At 44.9% G+C, this 16714-nt stretch overlaps 1 protein-coding gene across 2 annotated transcripts in view; it reads right to left on the bottom strand.

The window, feature by feature from the left end:
• The window catches only part of SH2D4B (SH2 domain containing 4B), a 103505-nt gene that overhangs the window by 20391 nt on the left and 66400 nt on the right, over positions 1–16714 (bottom strand). The gene's annotated exons all lie outside the window — the stretch shown is intronic.

The raw sequence follows: 16714 nt of genomic DNA, 5'->3' as shown, positions 1-16714 counted from the left end.
CAGAGAAGGCTCTGTGGAGGCACTGAATGGGGAATGTGAGGCGGGTCTTGAAGGCTGGGTAGATTCTGTGTAAGCAGGGAGGAGTAGTAATGAGGTGTGAGGGAGAGAAGGGACAAGATGAGTGAAAAGTCAGAGTGAAGACCAGGAATGACACATCCATGGGGCATCTATATAAATCTAACATGAGAGAAGCTTAATCTAAATCTCAGGAGGTTAAGACACATGGCAGATGGAATGGGAAGTCTAACATATACAGAATCCGAGTCCCACAGGAGAGGAGAGGAGGCAATATTTTAAGAGTGAATAGCTAACAATTATCACAGACACATACTATAAAACTATGCAAAGATATTCAATTCTTCTTTTGTCAACCAGAGAGAAAATGCAAATCACTACAAAGAATAATTAGCCTTACAGCAGACTTCTCAGTTGCAACCATAAAAGCCAGAGAACAATGGAATAAAAGTTTCAGTATGCTGAGAGAAAAATAACTGTGTTTAATGAAACTAACTTTCAAGGAAAAGGACAAAATAAAAAATCTTCAGAAAATAAGTTGAGCTGGTTGATTTCTAAAGGAAATTCTAAAGGATGTACTTCAGGAAGAAAAAAAAAATTATCCTGGGTAGAAAATCCAAGATACCAGAACAAACGATGAGCACAGATACTGTAGGTCAATCTAAAAAAGTTGACTTACAAGACAATAATAATAATGGATAATTTGAGGTTTTGAAAAAGATAGAACTATAATACTAGACAATATCTTAGCAGTAGAGAGTAGGAGTTTCAAAATTCTGTTTAGAGAGAGGGTAAAGATATATAGAGTCAGCCCTTCATGTCTGTGGGCTCTGCATCTGCAGATTCAACCAAGTACAGATCAAAAATATTCAAAAACAGGCCGGGCATGGTGGCTCACATCTGTAATCCCAGCACTTTGGGAGGCTGAGGTGGGCAGATCACTTGAGGTCAGGAGATTGAGACCAGCCTGACCAACATGGTGAAACCCCATCTTTGCAAAAAAAATACAAAAATTAGCCAAGCATGGTGGTGCAGGCCTGTTGTCCCAGCTACTCGGGAGGCTGAGGCAGGAGAATTGCTTGAACCCGGGAGGTAGAGACTGCAGTGAGCCGAGATCACGCCACTGCACCCCTGCCTGGGCAACAGAGTGAGACTCTGTCTTAAAAAAAAAAAAAAAAAAAAAAAAATTCAAAACCAAAAATGAATAAAAAACAAGAAAACAATTTTAAAAATACAAATAAAAAGAATACATTACAACCATTTACATAGCATTTACATCATATTAGGTATTATAAGTCATCTAGAAATAATTTAAAGTGTAGGAGGATGTGCATATGTTATATGCAAATGTTATGCCATTTTACATAAAGAACTTAAGCATCTGCATATCTTGGTATCCACAGGGGTTCCTGGAACCAATCCCCCAAAGAAACCAAGAGATAGCCACATTAACTTTAGAATCTGCTAAGTGTACATATTAAATCGTCTAAATTAACCACTGGAAGATAGACATTGAGAATGGTAAAATCTCCAAATAATAGAGGTGGAAAAATGGAATGAGAAAAAAAAATGTTTTCAATGAAGCATGAGGAAAGCAAATAGCTGAAAAATAAATACGCTATGACTCCATTTATATTAGGTTGAAAAGCTCACAATGCTAAACATTTGGAGATTAATATATAGCAATAAATGAAGCAAAGAAATAATGGACAAAATATTCAGCATAGGGATCATATCTGTTAAAGAGAGGTTACAATGGAGAGAAGCACACAGGTGAGGGCTTTAGGATTTGGTGCTGTTCCCACTTAAGCTTTCTTTATGCCCTTCACATATGTATATACATATATGGTAAATATTCAATACTTAATATTAAAAATATTTTAATATTGTTGTTCTGCAGCTTCTCACACATTACTGCTATGGCATTCATTCAAAATTGGTCAATGTCCTTTGGAGGCAGGGCAGGTTACCACCTAGAACAACAGAGTCACTAATCAGTTTTCAATTTCCATGCTGGTTGTCTTGTGTCCCTGAAGTATGGTTCTCAGCCTTGGCTGATGCCCAGGTCCCACTTAGAGCGAGTTTGGTTAATTCATTTGGGTTACATCAATTTGGTTGAAAATATTCTCAGTTGATTCCAATATGTAGCCAGGTTTGAGACTCTGGGCTAGAAAGTCAGTAGTCTTGCAAGCCAGGAATGGCAGAGATATAAAAAGTGACTCTCACATTCTAGAAACTCCCTCTATATTCAGAGCAATACTTGGAGATCTGAACATAGAGTTTTATAGACCTATTCTAGAGGGGATATAGGATAGGTCCTATGAAAGTCCCTGCCACACAGGAAAGAGAAGGAAAGAGCTTTTTCTAGGCTAGAGCTGGGAAGAGGCAGAGAAGAACAGGAGGAGCTGTCCTTAATCCCTCTTCTGCAACCCACACCCCAGAAAGTCTGAGAAGGTAGCTGAAAGCAGGATGTCCTGTACCCCAGTTTCTGTTGAAGAGTCTAGCAATTACCCTGTGCCTGCATAATGTAGCCACAGCTAAGCAGAAACGGTATGCGTAGAGAGAGAAGTCTAAAGATGGTGATTCCCAGCCTCACCAAGTTCCAGTGAGGAATGGAGGGGATCCAGGAGTTCTGCCACATTCTAGAGTGGGATTTGGAGTGCACAGGTAGAGCAACCCTCATATATGGCTGGGGGAGTAGAAACTAGATCAACCTTCTGGAGAGCCATCAGCCCCCCTAGTTAAATAAGTACACATGCACCCTCCAGCCCAACAACTCCACTGCTGAAAGACACTGCATAGGTCCATAAGGATCCAGTGCAAGGAAGTCAACGATTAATTGTAGGCAATCTGGGTTTCCATGACTTGGGGAGTAGATCAGTGAAATTAGGTGGATACACCCAGTGGAGTACTGTGCAGCAGTTGGAAATAATACAACAGAGCCACACACAGCATGCATCTAATGGCATGGTGCTCAGTGAGATAAGTAAACACAAATGATATTTAAAGCACCACACAATTCATGTAAATATAGGTAAGTATGGGGTAAGGGGAGTAGATTCTGGGAAGATGGCTGCAGGGGCAACATCATTTTAAAATCTCTCCAAATCTCCAAATAAGAACAGGCAGTGCAACTAAAGAACAAAACCAGAAGTCCATAGACTAGGTTTATAATAAAATTAGGTCATGAGATGTCCCCACGAGCCTTACTATGGTCTGTGTCCATAAAAATTCAAATGTTGACATTTAATCACCAACATAATAGTGTTAACAGAAGGGGTCTTTAGGAGATAATTAAGTAGTGAGGATGGAGGGCTCATGGGTGGAATTAGGCTCCTTATGAAGCAGCAGGTTCATTCTCTTCTACCTTTATGCTGTGAAGGAACACAGCATTCAAGGTGCCATCTTCAAAGCAAGGACTGAGACCTCACAGACACCAAACCTGCCTATGCCTTGATCTTGGACTTCCCAGCCTCCAGAACTGTAAGGCAATAAATTTCTGTTCTTTATCAATTATTCAGTTTTGACCAGGCACGGTGGCTCACGCCTGTAATCCCAGCACTCTGGGAGGCCGAGGCAGGCGGATTGCCTGAGGTCAGGAGTTCGAGACAAACCTGGCCAACATGGCAAAACTCCATCTCTACTAAACATACAAAAATTAGCCAGGTGTGGTGGCACATGCCTGTAATCCCAGCTACTCGGGAGGCTGAAGCAGGAGAATCGCTTGAACCCAGGAGAGGAGGTTGCAGTAAGCTGAGATCACGCCACTGCACTCCAACCTGGGTGACAGAGTGAGACTCCATCTCAAAAAATAAACAAATAAATAAATAAATAAATAGATAAATAAATAAAATTATCCAGTCTCAGGTATTTTGCTATAACAGCTCAAATGGGCCGAGAAAACCCCAAATACAAATGGTGGTAGGAATAAACCACTAACACAAGACCTTCATGATACCAATGTCTATACAGGAGAAAGAAGAAATAAACAATGAGGGTGGCTAATGGATGCAAGAGCAGTCAACAAAATTCACTGGAAAGCAGGAGACCACCAACTGAGAGTAGCAGCTGAAACTAGGGAGAGCTCTGCCCTCCCCAACCCTGGGTGAGTGCAAGGAGCCCACCGTGAGACCCTCCAGGGCCACCTGCCACCACTGTGAGTGAAATCAAAATTGAGCAAAATACAGGCAAATAGAGGAAAGAAACAGAAAGTATATTCCCATGGGGAAGGGACAGAGCCTGGAGAACAGAAAGCAAGCTGCCCTGTTTTGGAACACTACACAAAAACTACACAAGCAGCAGCTCCATGGAGTTAGAAATACATTCCTGGCCCTTGTTTAACTAGAAAAATTCAGGAAAACTAATTTCATGTAAAACTTAGCCACAGAAAATCATCAAGGTCAAATCACATATGACATCATCATGTGGAAAAGTAAGTAAGGAGCAGAACAACTTCCCTGTAGGTGATATATACACAATGTATATATAAGAACCCTTTCAACAGATACATGTGAAGCCTATCAGAATGGCTGCTTATTGGAGAGGAAAGGGAATGAAAATGAAGGAGAATAAGTAAATTAATAAGAAATAGCCTGTGTCTTCTGATGATAATAGGCCATGGGGGTGGGCAGGGGAAGGATGGCTGATGAACTCAACTCTCAGCACTTAGGACTTCTTAAAAGGTAGAAATAATTAAAAATGGTCCAGCTCCCCAAGTGGCCACAAGAAAAGAGGCAAGATTCAGCTGGGCGCGGTGGCTCACAACTGTAATCCCAGCACTTTGGGAGGCTGAGGTGGGAGGATCATGAGGTCACGAGATTGAGACCAGCCTGATCAACATGGTGAAACCCCATCTCTACTAAAAATACAAAAATTAGCCAGGTGTGGTAGTGCACACCTGTAATCCCAGCTATATAGCAAAGAGACCTCAGAAAGAGTCAAGGTAGGGCCAGGTCATGTTTAGGGGATGATCAGTGCAGGGAAGGGGACCCTCAGACCCCCGCTGTGCTGGAGATCAGACCATCCTTCCACCAGCTGTGGACCATCAGCAGTAGATGTGCTAAAACAGGACAAGGCCCATGGATGAGCCACTGACCAGGGCCTTTCTTTGGCATCCTCCCAAGGCTGTGAGCTCTCCCTATACCCAGACAACATTTGACGAAGGGAAATGACATTGGAGAGACCCATCAAGCAAGGAGAAGCAGAACTCTGAGCTTAAAATGACTGAATATTTGCTAGAAAATCACAGTTAAACTGAGACTCTTACACCAGAGATAGGATTATCTTTAATGGGAAATTTTAAGTTATTTATTTTTAGTCGTCAACAGGAAATGTAGGCCCAAAGTAAGATGAGATCACTTATAAAAACAAGTAAATAAGAAGCTCCATCTGTTGCACTTCCTCCTAGAAAAAAATTTAAGTCTGAAGGAGATGTAGATAAAAATACAGACATAGTTTCTCAACACTGCTGACATTTTGCCTGTCCGGGGGGGCTGCCTTGTGCACTGCAGGATGTTTAGCAGCATCTCTGGCCTTTACCCGCTAGATGCCAAAAGCAACTCCCAGTTATGATAATCAAATGTGACTTCAGATATTGTCAAATGTCCCCTGGTGGCACAGTCACCCTGTTGAGAACCACTTACACGGACATAGACCATTAATCTCTTAAAAATGTTGATAACTGAATAAAAAGAAAAGTTATAGAACAAGAAAACTGTAGTGTATGGTATAATTGATGCAAGAAACATGGCTTCCATAAGAGTTTACTTAAAAATTATCAAAATTTTGCAAACATAAGATCTATGAGAACAAGAATTTTGTGGGTTTTTCCCCTACTATATTTTCAGTCCAGAGCAGTGTCTGGAACTTAGGCCCTCAATAAAGAGTGTTGAATAAATCACTGAGTAATTAGAATTACAATCCCATAACTGGCATTTATGGAATCCTGGCATTATGTTAACCACTGTGCTGAGAGCTTGATAAGCCCTAGCTCATTCAATCCTTGTAATGATCCTTTGAGGTAGATACTTTTATTTTCCCCATTTTCGTAGAGTGAAAAATCAGGCTAAGAGAGACTGAGTTACTTGCCAAGGTCTCGTAGCTAATAAATGGCAGAGCCGGGATAGGGGTGCAGCATTCTTTTAAGTCAGTCATATTCACAAGGCTTGTACTCTTATTAGACAGTAAGCAACCTGTCCTCCCCAGGTACAACCCACATCCAGATTCTACATCCAGAGCCTTTGTATTGATCTGTTCTCGCACTACTATAAAGACTACCTGAGAATGGGTAATTTGTGAAGAAAAGAGGTTTAATTGACTCACAATTCCACAGGCTGTACAGGAAGCATGGCCATTTTCCATGACCTTCATGGCTGGGAGGCCTCAGGAAACTTATAATCATGGCGGAAGGGTGAAGGGGAAGCAAGCACATCTTCACTTGGGGGCAGGAGAGAGTGAAAACGAAGGTACCACACACTTTTAAACAACCAGATCTCTTGAGAACTCACTCATTATCATGAGAACAGCAAGGGGGGAACCGACCCCATGATCCAATCACCTCCCACCAGGTCCCTCTCCCAACATTGGGAATTACAATTCAACATGAGATTTGGGTGGGAACACAGAGCCCAACCATATCAGCCTTCCATGCACGATGACCTGGAGAATGTGTGGGCAAGGTGTGGATTTGTATAACCTGTTCCTGCCACAAAGCCTACTGAAGTCTCTCAGCAGACTGCTGTTTTGAATGAGCCAAGATATCATTTCCAAGCCCTAACCAATTTTAAGGCTGACCACAGTTCAAGAAGCAAGGCCCAAAGAAGCCTGATGTGGAGGGTAAGGAGTGGCTGCAAACATCTGCAAAACGGAAGTGTGCCCAGACTCCAGGACAGAGTCTTTTCAGTTTGGGTAGATCCATCCCCAAGGACTAAGAGATTAAGTATACTATCATGTTGAAAGCTGGTGCTAAAGCCAAACAAAGCAATTTCCAATCATCTCTCTGCCATTATGACCTGATCTTGAACAAGTAAATCTCTCCTAAGTGGTCAGATGGAATTGCATTAGTATCACCCACAGTTATTGGCCATATTAAGTGAAACAATCCCAGAAGGATAATGGATGATAGGACCACAGTGGCTGCTGCAACCAGGCCTTGGCCTAAGCCACAAAGTCCAAGAGTCAGTGGCAGAAGTGAACAGAGTTATAATTAAGGGAACTGAGGCAGAAGCCCAGCATTTAGATTGGGGGCCTTGATGGAGACTTCAGGAGAGACACATTTGGGCCCATCTGCAGGTGTCCAGAGCTCCTCCAGGCCCAAGCACCTGAGGCTGCCATACTGACCATAGCACTCCCGGCTGGGCCTCTGTAGAACAGGACAGGGCTGTGACACAGGGACAGAGATCCTTCAGGGTAGCCACCCTCTCTCCCATGGTTACAGGCTGCAGTGAGTAAAGATAAGAAGGCAGGGAATTCAGAAGAGCGGAGGAACACTGGCCTGACAAACAAGTCCAGGCTTGCTTTCACCCTTTCTGTGCCAGCACTGACTATCACAGCCAGGCCACTGCAGCCCTGCTGGCCCCACCTCAGTGGGGCCTCCCTATTCGTCTCCCTGAATTCCATACAGATGTTCTCATATAGCGCCAACAACTTCATGTTCACTATTACAATATTTATTCCATGGGCACTAATCAGCAGCACCCTGGGAAAGGAAGGGCATTGTAAATATACTTTCAGAAGACACCCTGCAATAATAGAGCCATAAACCCGTATGTTAGCAAATCCTCAAGGCCAACCCGGAGTTCTGTTCCCAGCCCCTCCACCTCCATTCCATTCCCTGAAATTATTAGCTCAGAATTGAACCTGAGTAACCAAATGAGCTCTTTTTATTTCTGAGTTAGGACTTCACCCTCAAAAGAAAGAAACGCAGGCAGGCCAGCCACGATGTTTCACTTTTTATGGATCTCAATTTATCTGACATGCACATTTCTTAAAGCTTTCACTGCAGCTACGCCTCAACGGCTGACAATACCTCCATTACCACTTAGCTATTTCTCATTCATTTTTGTGACTTTCCTTTCTTACCACCATACTTTCCAGACAGTATCATTAAGGAGGCTGGAATTATTAAGCTCTTCATTCTCAACAGTATCTCGAAGCATCCTAAAGCCACAGAGATTGTGATGAATGAGCTCAAATGCCTTCATTTTTTTTATAACGCCAAATGAAATTTAACCATGGCTAACTGCTCACACAAGGGTTTCACTGGACGAGTTTCTTGGTCCCAGATATATTTATGCACAAGAGGCAATATCCATGCCTACGAATGCCTGCTCCAAGCTGACCTGCCAGGTTCTAATCACCAATGCTGCTGTTCATGAGAGAGCGGTATCACCCGGTAAAATGACTTCTGAAACTGGCTACGGCAAGATCCTGTATAATACTGACCTCCACTGGATATATACATTTATGGCATCATTGTTTAATGTCAGTCTCACTGACTAGACTGACAGCTTCGCTAGAGCAGAAGCCAGGTTATTTTTCCCTCTGTGGTGGACACAGATTGGTCTTGCCTGCCCAGTATCATTCAGTGGCTGTCTTCTGGCAAGGGAACTGTGACCTTTCGGGAAGACACGTACCCTCAGTCTATGCAGTTCCAATAGGGTGTTCTCCACCCACCTACTCTAGGCATGATCATATGACCCAGGGCTAGCTAATCAAGGCAGATCACCTGCCTGACCACAGTGACTGGTCCAGAAGTGAACATGTGACCAACCCAGACCCAACAAAGCAGACTATTGGGACTAATACTGGGGCTGTTGAGAGACAAGCAGGCCCTTTCTTCTGCTGGATTTGAGCCTGGGAGAATGCAGGCATGCAACCTTAGGCTGATGCATTGCTTGGTAATGAAAACAACACAGAAAACAACAGAGCTGAGAGATGGAGAGAGTCTGGTTGCTGAAAAGCCTAAGCTCCCTGGATCAAGCAAAGCCTGAAGCTAGACCTATCTGTGGGTTTTTCAGTCTTATGAGCTCAAAATTCTCTGTTAGGTTACATCAGTTTGAATTTTTTGTTGTTGTTTCTCACAAGTGAATGTAAGTTCCATGAGGGTTGGGAAGGCACCAGTTTTGTTCATCACCACACACCCTGTACTTAGCACTCAACACAAACTTGACAGTAATAATCAACAAATGAATTATTTACATGCCTTTACTCAGGGAGTCTGTCTTCTCTTGCCCCTGTCTAGGTAACTCAACAATCTGAAACACACAATTCCCTGTTTTACCCTAATTGCATAAGGACTTTGCAGACTATATGGGAGCCCAGATGGCATTCTTCAGGAATTCTATAGGAGGGTGGCACCGGCCTCAGGAGGAGCAGACACTTTCCTGGTTAGCAGTAAGGCAGGGCAGTGTTGGCTCCACAGCCCAGAGATGGCTGGGCACCTCCTAAAGAAAATGGCCACCTCTCCACCCTCAAGGAGACCACCTGGACTAGAAAGGAACTGACTCCCCAGAGCACCGTGTGCCCTGGAGCAGCTACTGAACCTTCACCTCAGCTGTGAGATGGCAGCAAGGCTGCACTGCATCACAGGTAAGAGCATTGATTCTGAACCCAGATCACCTGAGTTTGAATCCCACCTCCCCAACTTACTAAAAATATAACCAGGGGAAACTGATTTCACCTCTCTGTGCTTCAGCTTCCTCATTTGTGAAATGGGGCTAATGCTAGCAGCAAGTGCATGGTGATGTCACATAGGACTAAATAAATGAACATATGAGAAATGTTTAGAAGAGGGTCCAGCATACTGTAAGCACTATGTACGTAATGGCTACCATTATTACCCAGTCCAGAGAGTTGTTTGGGAAGTAAGTGAAATACTGGATGTTCAAGGTTTACTGGACACAATGCCAGCACAAAGTAAGTGTTCCCAAATTACTAGTTAAAACACAAAAAGCCAGTGTAATCCCACAGGTGAGGCCAACCACCACATCCCATAGATACCAGCCAACGTACATCTGACAAGAAGTAAAAGGTCAGATGTCCTTTGCCCAGGGATGCCACTGATCCAAAAGGTACCTTCGTGCACCAGACAGACACAGCCCCATACAGGATGCAAGGCTTGGAAGTAAAGTGGACACCAGAACTACAGACAGCTGATAGGAAAGGGTTAAAATTTCAGGAACACCATTACCATCTACGCTTTCCTAAAGCAAAAATAGTCTAATTCTTCTTTGTAGTCTCTTTTTGAGACTAGATAGCCAGTGCACCCTTGAAAAAAAACAAGAAGGAAAATATTCCTTTATTTTTTAATTGGAACCGCTAAAGCACGAACTTAAGAGGAAAGTGGGTCAACTAACCTACTTCTTTTTCTCCTTTAGAAAGTTTTGCATTTGAGGTCAGAGTTGGTAGAAAATTTCCATTCCAAATTCTGCCCAAGAGAAGAAAATTAGCAATCTCGCTTGCCATGATGGATTGTGACATGCTAACCAACCTTCCAAATGGCCCCTGCGTTACACCTAATGACTTTTAAAAAATATTTCAAGATGGGTATCATACTCATAATAGAAGAAAATTCAGACTTGCACTTTTTTTGGAAGGCTAAATCAGTGTCATCTTTCTTTTGTTCACAGGTCTTTTTCTTTATCTCTGAGTGATAGCAGTGACATAACTTAGTACGCCATAAAGAGATGAACCACCTTGCACGTGCCTCGGTTCCTGATGTGCCACCATGTTTGTCTATTCCATATAACAAACCAAAGCATTTATTCCATGACACCATGTTCTAAACACTTTTAAAATGTTGATACATATAATCCTCACAACACTACTATGTAGTGGGTGTTATTATTTTCTCCACTTCTGGTTTCTTCAGCAATTCCTTGCTAAACATGAATTTTAGTGCCTGGGTCCACACTGCCAAGATCCCAAGAACCCCATCCTAACTGCCCCCTCTCAGCAGATTCCAAATCTTCACCAGCATTTCCTGTCTTCCCACTAATCCTGGAAGCCAAGAACAGGGGTTTGGACTGGCACACTCTCTCCCTCTTAGCTCCAGAAATTCTAGTTCCTGGGAGTAATCCCAAAGACCAAACAGGGCATCCCCAGATTTTCCCTCAAGCTGGGTCAGGAAACCAGTGCCAGCTCTGATTGCCAAGGTCAGGAATGAGGAGGGGTGAGATTTAAAATAAAGAACGCAGGCCGAGCCTAAAAGAAGTTCACCGAATATACAGTAAGGGATTGTAAATACAGAGAGGGCACTTTTCTGTCCCAGTTTCCAACCCTGGATGGCAGTATATGCAAAGAGACAGCCAGAATGGAATAGGTAAAACTAAGAGCCAGAAACCTGGTTTTTCATCCCAGCTCCCCTGCTGACTGCTGGACAAATGTGGGATAGTTTCTCAAGCTCTCTGGTCCTCAGTGGGGTCACCTGTAAAGGGCTAACCATGACCAGCTCTTGCAGTAATTGGCAGTGCCATGGGATGCAGGACTGCGTGGCAGCATCAAGCCCGAGGATGGCAAAGGTCAGCAGCAGCCAGCCTGTCCAACCCCTTCCTGCTCCATACAGCTCAGAGATGTGACCTCCCTCCCAGTGCATGCAGTCAGAGGGGCCAAGCCCCAACTCCATTCCCACTCAGCTGCCGCCTCCCAGGGCACAGTTCTTTCCACCTCTCTGGGGGTTTCCTCCCTGCAGGACAGCCTGTGGGTTTGCCCCTCATCCACAGGGCTCCCAGGAGGGTTACCCAGGGGGGGATCACCATTGCTTATACCTCAGTTTCTATACCATCAACACAACATCAACAGAGAAATGAGCAAGGTGAAGTCCGACAGTCACAGGGTGGAGAACATCCTTAGTCCTCAGCCCACAGACTCCCAGGCACCTACCCTGTGGCCAGCCCCAGGCCCCGGCCAACCTTTCCAACATTCATGACAACCTGAGCAAACTTCAGTGGCTTGGCAGGGGCAGGGCCCTGGAGCAATATCAGCAGTGTTGCCCTCAGAACCACATTGCATGGCAGAGGTCAGGAGCAGAGGTTGTCAAGGCCCTCCACTCCCCATTCTGGGGGGTTCACTCGCCATCAAGACTGCCCAACAGCAAGCTGCAGCCATCAAAAATGCTCTTTCTTCTACTAAAGTGAAATGTGTTTCTTCAGAATCCCCATCCATCCCCAGGGATATGGTTTGGATATTTGTCTCACCCAAATCTCATGTTGAAACATGATCCCCAGTGTTGGAGGTAGGGCCTGGTGAGAGGTGCTTGGGTCATGGGGGCAGATTCCTCATGGCTTGGTGCTGTCCTCACCACAGTGAGTGAGTTCTCATGAGATCTGGTTAAGTGTATGGCACCTGCCACTACCCACCTTCCTCCCACTCTCGCCACGTGACATGCCTGCTCCAGCTTCACCTTCTGCCATGAGTAAAAGCTCCCTGAGGCCTCCCCGGAAGCCAAGCAGATGCTGGTGCTACTTCCTGTGCAGCCTGCAGAACTGTGAGTCAATTAAACCACTTTTCTTTATAAATTACCCAGCCTTGGGTATTTGTTTACAGCAACACAAAAACAGCCTCACACACCTGGAGCCCAGTTTTGACCTTTTTAGCAATCCCCCTTTCTCAAGACAGAACTCCAGAGACTGAGGGGGTGGTTCTGTTCCTCTACCCATTCCTCCCTACAGCTTCTCCTTTCCAAGATAAACATTCCCGAAGTAATCATTAAAATGACTTCTGTGATTTATATTTCCTTCCCTTCCCTCAAACACAGCAATGTTTTGTTTGTGTGCTGTCATCCAAACAGCAATCCGGAGGAGTCTGAAGATGTGGGGCCCATTCTGGAACCTAGCAGCTCTGTGACCTTCAGCGTTCTTCTCTGAATGTATTCTGAGGTCACAGTGGAAGCAGGTGGGAAGAAGTGTCCATTCTACTTTGGAGCTCTCGCGTCTCACAGGAAAGCTGCCCCTCACTGCTGGGATCCCTGCACTGTCTACATGGCTGGGGAGTGCCTCCTCCCAGGTGGGGTCCCCCCTTTGTGCTTGCTCACGAAGAAGCATGCCAATAACACCCCACAGAGGACAGCCAAAGGCCCACCCAAGCCCAGGTGAGGCCATGCTTGAGATCTACTCCCAGCACCTGAGCAGGGTCACATGGAGATAATTTACCAATGCCAATGACGTCACCCACCGGGTAGTCCCATTCTGTGCCAAGCCCTAAGGGCAAGCAGCAAGGCAGCCAATGGGTTGTCACCCAGAGAATAAATCATAGACCACATTGCGACTGTTTTTGTAGAAGTAAAGCTCAGGAAACGGAATTTGTTCTGACTGAGCCAATGTTCAGACAGAGAACATTCTTAATAATTTTAGATACATGTTGAATTTCGAAAATACATTTTTTCCCCACAGCCAAGCTTATATGTACTAGCATTTCTCACAAGTAGTTTGATATAACTACAAATCTGTCTCAAAATTCCTGGAACATAACTATAAACAAAGGAGAAACAAGGAATTACTATCACTCTTTGTAACCCAGGAGACTTTACCCAGAACCCTGCGGTCCCAGAGAAAAGCCTGTTCCCAGTCCCCTCTCACTCTGCACTCTGAGCCCATTTCCCCAAACCTGATTTCCCAAAGGAGGTAGAGCCTCTGGTGGTTGACCCCAGACCCCAGGAAACATCAGGAAACACACTGGCATGGCTTTTTATGGTGGACAAAGCACTCCTGTTGGCTCAATCTTCCTAAGTGTCCTGTGAAGTAGATGTTACAATGCCAATTTCACAGATGGGGAATTTAAAGGACACATCCAAGGTCTCAGAGCTGCTAAGTTCTAGAATGGACCCCATGTCTTCAGATTCTTTGTCTACTTGCTGTTTGGATAACACTGGCACAAATCCACACGTGTTTGAGGAAAGGGAAGGATATCATTCGAGTAGTCATGTTTAACCTGCATCTGAAATCTAACTAAATTAACTAAGACTCTTTTATTCGGGAAAGAAAAGATTTGTATTGGGATCCTGACAGATTACGTTATTGGCTCAAATTCTTCTTCCCTCTCTGTTGCCACACCCTTTGACATAGGACTCTGCAGTTCCTCGTAAGAAAAAGACAGAATATATTTTCCCATTCCTCAGCTCTGTGAGGTATAAGGCAAAGTGACAAGGTGCTGGCTCTAAGACTAGGGCTCAAGAGCCTGGCATGCTTCCAGTTGCTCTCTGACGTCTGTCCTGTCACCATGGGAAGGGCACGCCTGAGCTGGCCCACTGGTCCCAGAAGAGCATAAGAGATCCGTGGTGCAGAGTTGCCCCAGCTGAGACGCCCAACCAAGCCCAGCGAGAGCCGAGTCCCCTGCCAACCTGCAGCAAAAACTCCTTAACAATTAAATTAGACTGGTGCAGGCCACCTGCCTCTGTAGGAATTGGTACAGAGGAAGTCCTAGCCCCTCCGTCAGGGAATTCCTATATTGAAAGAGAAGGGGGAACACACTCACCATTCCAGACTTTGGGATTTTATGAGTGAGTAAAGTTGGAAAAAAAAAAAGCACGAGTAGGGGAGGTCCCGGGCTGCTAACTTTTTACTTTTTCAAGCAAAGGCAATATATAAAAATAACCATGACTTACTATCCCATCAATTCATAAAAGATAGGACATTTTAACACTAAAACTGAGGAAAGGATATAATCTTAGAATACGACACAGTCCTTTCTAAGCAAAGTTACTTGGCCACCCTCCATATGTGAGCCTTTTTCTTCCCTTCTGTCACAGATCAATGATAATTCCGTCACAAAATAGCTCCAGCCTGTGTAACAGCAACTTTTCTGCATGCTTTATGGTAGAACTGTCAGAAGAACATGAAATTAGCTACATAAATTGTGAGACTTAAATCTTGGTTCTGTTTGTTCTGTGACAATATAAAAGTTACCTTTTAAAAAAAAAAAAGTCAAAAAAGACAACAAAGCTAAAAATAAATTTGAGCACCTCGGTCGCACCTTCTCCACTGGCTACCAAAGGCAGTCGGAGCACCCGGCACAGCTGCCCACTCTCACCCACGTGCCACTCCTGAGTTACACTCCGTAGCTCCCTAAGATGCCAGTGCTGCACTTCCATGACCACAGTAACCTCTGAACAAAAAGCGCAGTGGTGACTTAAATGGAAGTTCTACCGGGGCTACAGGGACACATAACTGGGACAGAAGGGAGAAGCAAAGAATCCCCAGCACCAGCTCCAGGGACATATGGCTCAGTCAGCCATGAGTGCTGTCTTCTCTCTGAGCCCTAAGGAGCCAGTCCAACCTTCTGCCAGATGTGTGGTGACCTGGGAGAAGAAAGAGGTCTGAAAGTGGATGGTGGTCATAACAGACTAGATTATCCTTCGAAACTATCCACTGTACCATGGACGCCACATTGGCTCTGGCTAACAGAATGTGAGCAACAACTTCACGTGTCAGTTTCCTGCAAAAGCTTTAGGAGCCAATGTGTGGTTCTCCAAGTCTCTTGTTTCCCTCTGTCATGAGATCATCAATGTTTTCTTTCTTTTTTTTTTTTTTTTTTTTTGAGACTGAGTCTCTCTGGTTGCCCAGGCTGGAGTGCAATGTCGCAATCTCGGCTCTCTGCAACCTCTGCCTCCCAGATTCAAGCAATTCTCCTGCCTCAGCCTCCTGAGTGCCTGGGATTACAGGGGCCTGCCACCACACCTGGCTAATTTTTAAAAATATTTTTAGTAGAGACAAGGTTTAGTAGAGACAAGGTTTCATCATGTTGGCCAGGCTGGCCAGGAAGTGATCCTCCCACCTCAGCCTCCCAAAGTGCTAGGATTACAGGCGTGAGCCACCGCGCCTGACTGACCATCAGCGTTTTCAATAGAGGCAGCTCCTTCAGGCTGAGGCGCAGACTGAAGTCTGTAACCAACTCCCAAAGGTCACGTAACATGTGTAAGAAATAAACCTTGACTGGTGGGAGTCACTGAGACTTCAGAAGCACTTGTGACTGAGGCATATCCAATCTGACCAACATGACACGGATGCTATTCATTGGGTTGGAGAGCTCAACAGCACTGGCAACAGAGGAAGACGGCAAGCTCGTCTTGGAGGTATTTCTGTACTTGGTCCCCGGGTGGGAGGCAGGGGTGAGGGTCCAATACGGAGATGCCTAAGACATAGGCCCCTGACCTCACCAAGCATAAGACCAGCTGGGAAGGCTAATCTGACCCTCACATGTGTGGCTCTGGATTTTCAATGCAGAGAAGCAAGGGCTGTTCTTTGGAACTGGAAAGCCTGGGATCTAATCCCAATCCGGACATTTTCTTCCCAACCTTCATCCATTCTTCCCATGGATACTTACTGAGCCAGGCACAGGGAAAACAAACAAGCTCCTTAACCTCACAGGCTGACATTCAGGTGGGAGGACAGACAATAAGTAAATCTGATAAATACCAACTGGGCACACTCTGTCCAGGAAATGAGCAGGGTGAGCTGAGGGACACTGGGGAAGGCTGCTGTAGGTAAGGAGTTCAGGAAAGGCCTTTCTGAGGAGGGGATGTTTGAGATGGAAAATGAGAATGTGTCAGCCATGCAAAGAGCTGCTGAAAGACAGAAAACATGAGCAGAGCCACGGCAAGCACAAAGGGTCTGAGATGGGAAACAGGATGGCTTGTTTGAGGAACAGGAAAAAGGCCAAAGCATTGGAAACAAGGTGAACAAGGAGGGACTTTCAAGGAGCCACC

The sequence above is a fragment of the Nomascus leucogenys genome, chromosome 18 (genome assembly GCF_006542625.1).
Source record: "Nomascus leucogenys isolate Asia chromosome 18, Asia_NLE_v1, whole genome shotgun sequence".
NCBI lineage: Eukaryota > Metazoa > Chordata > Mammalia > Primates > Hylobatidae > Nomascus > Nomascus leucogenys.
Note: the sequence above shows the minus strand (reverse complement) of the source record. Positions and strands in the feature narration are given on the sequence as shown.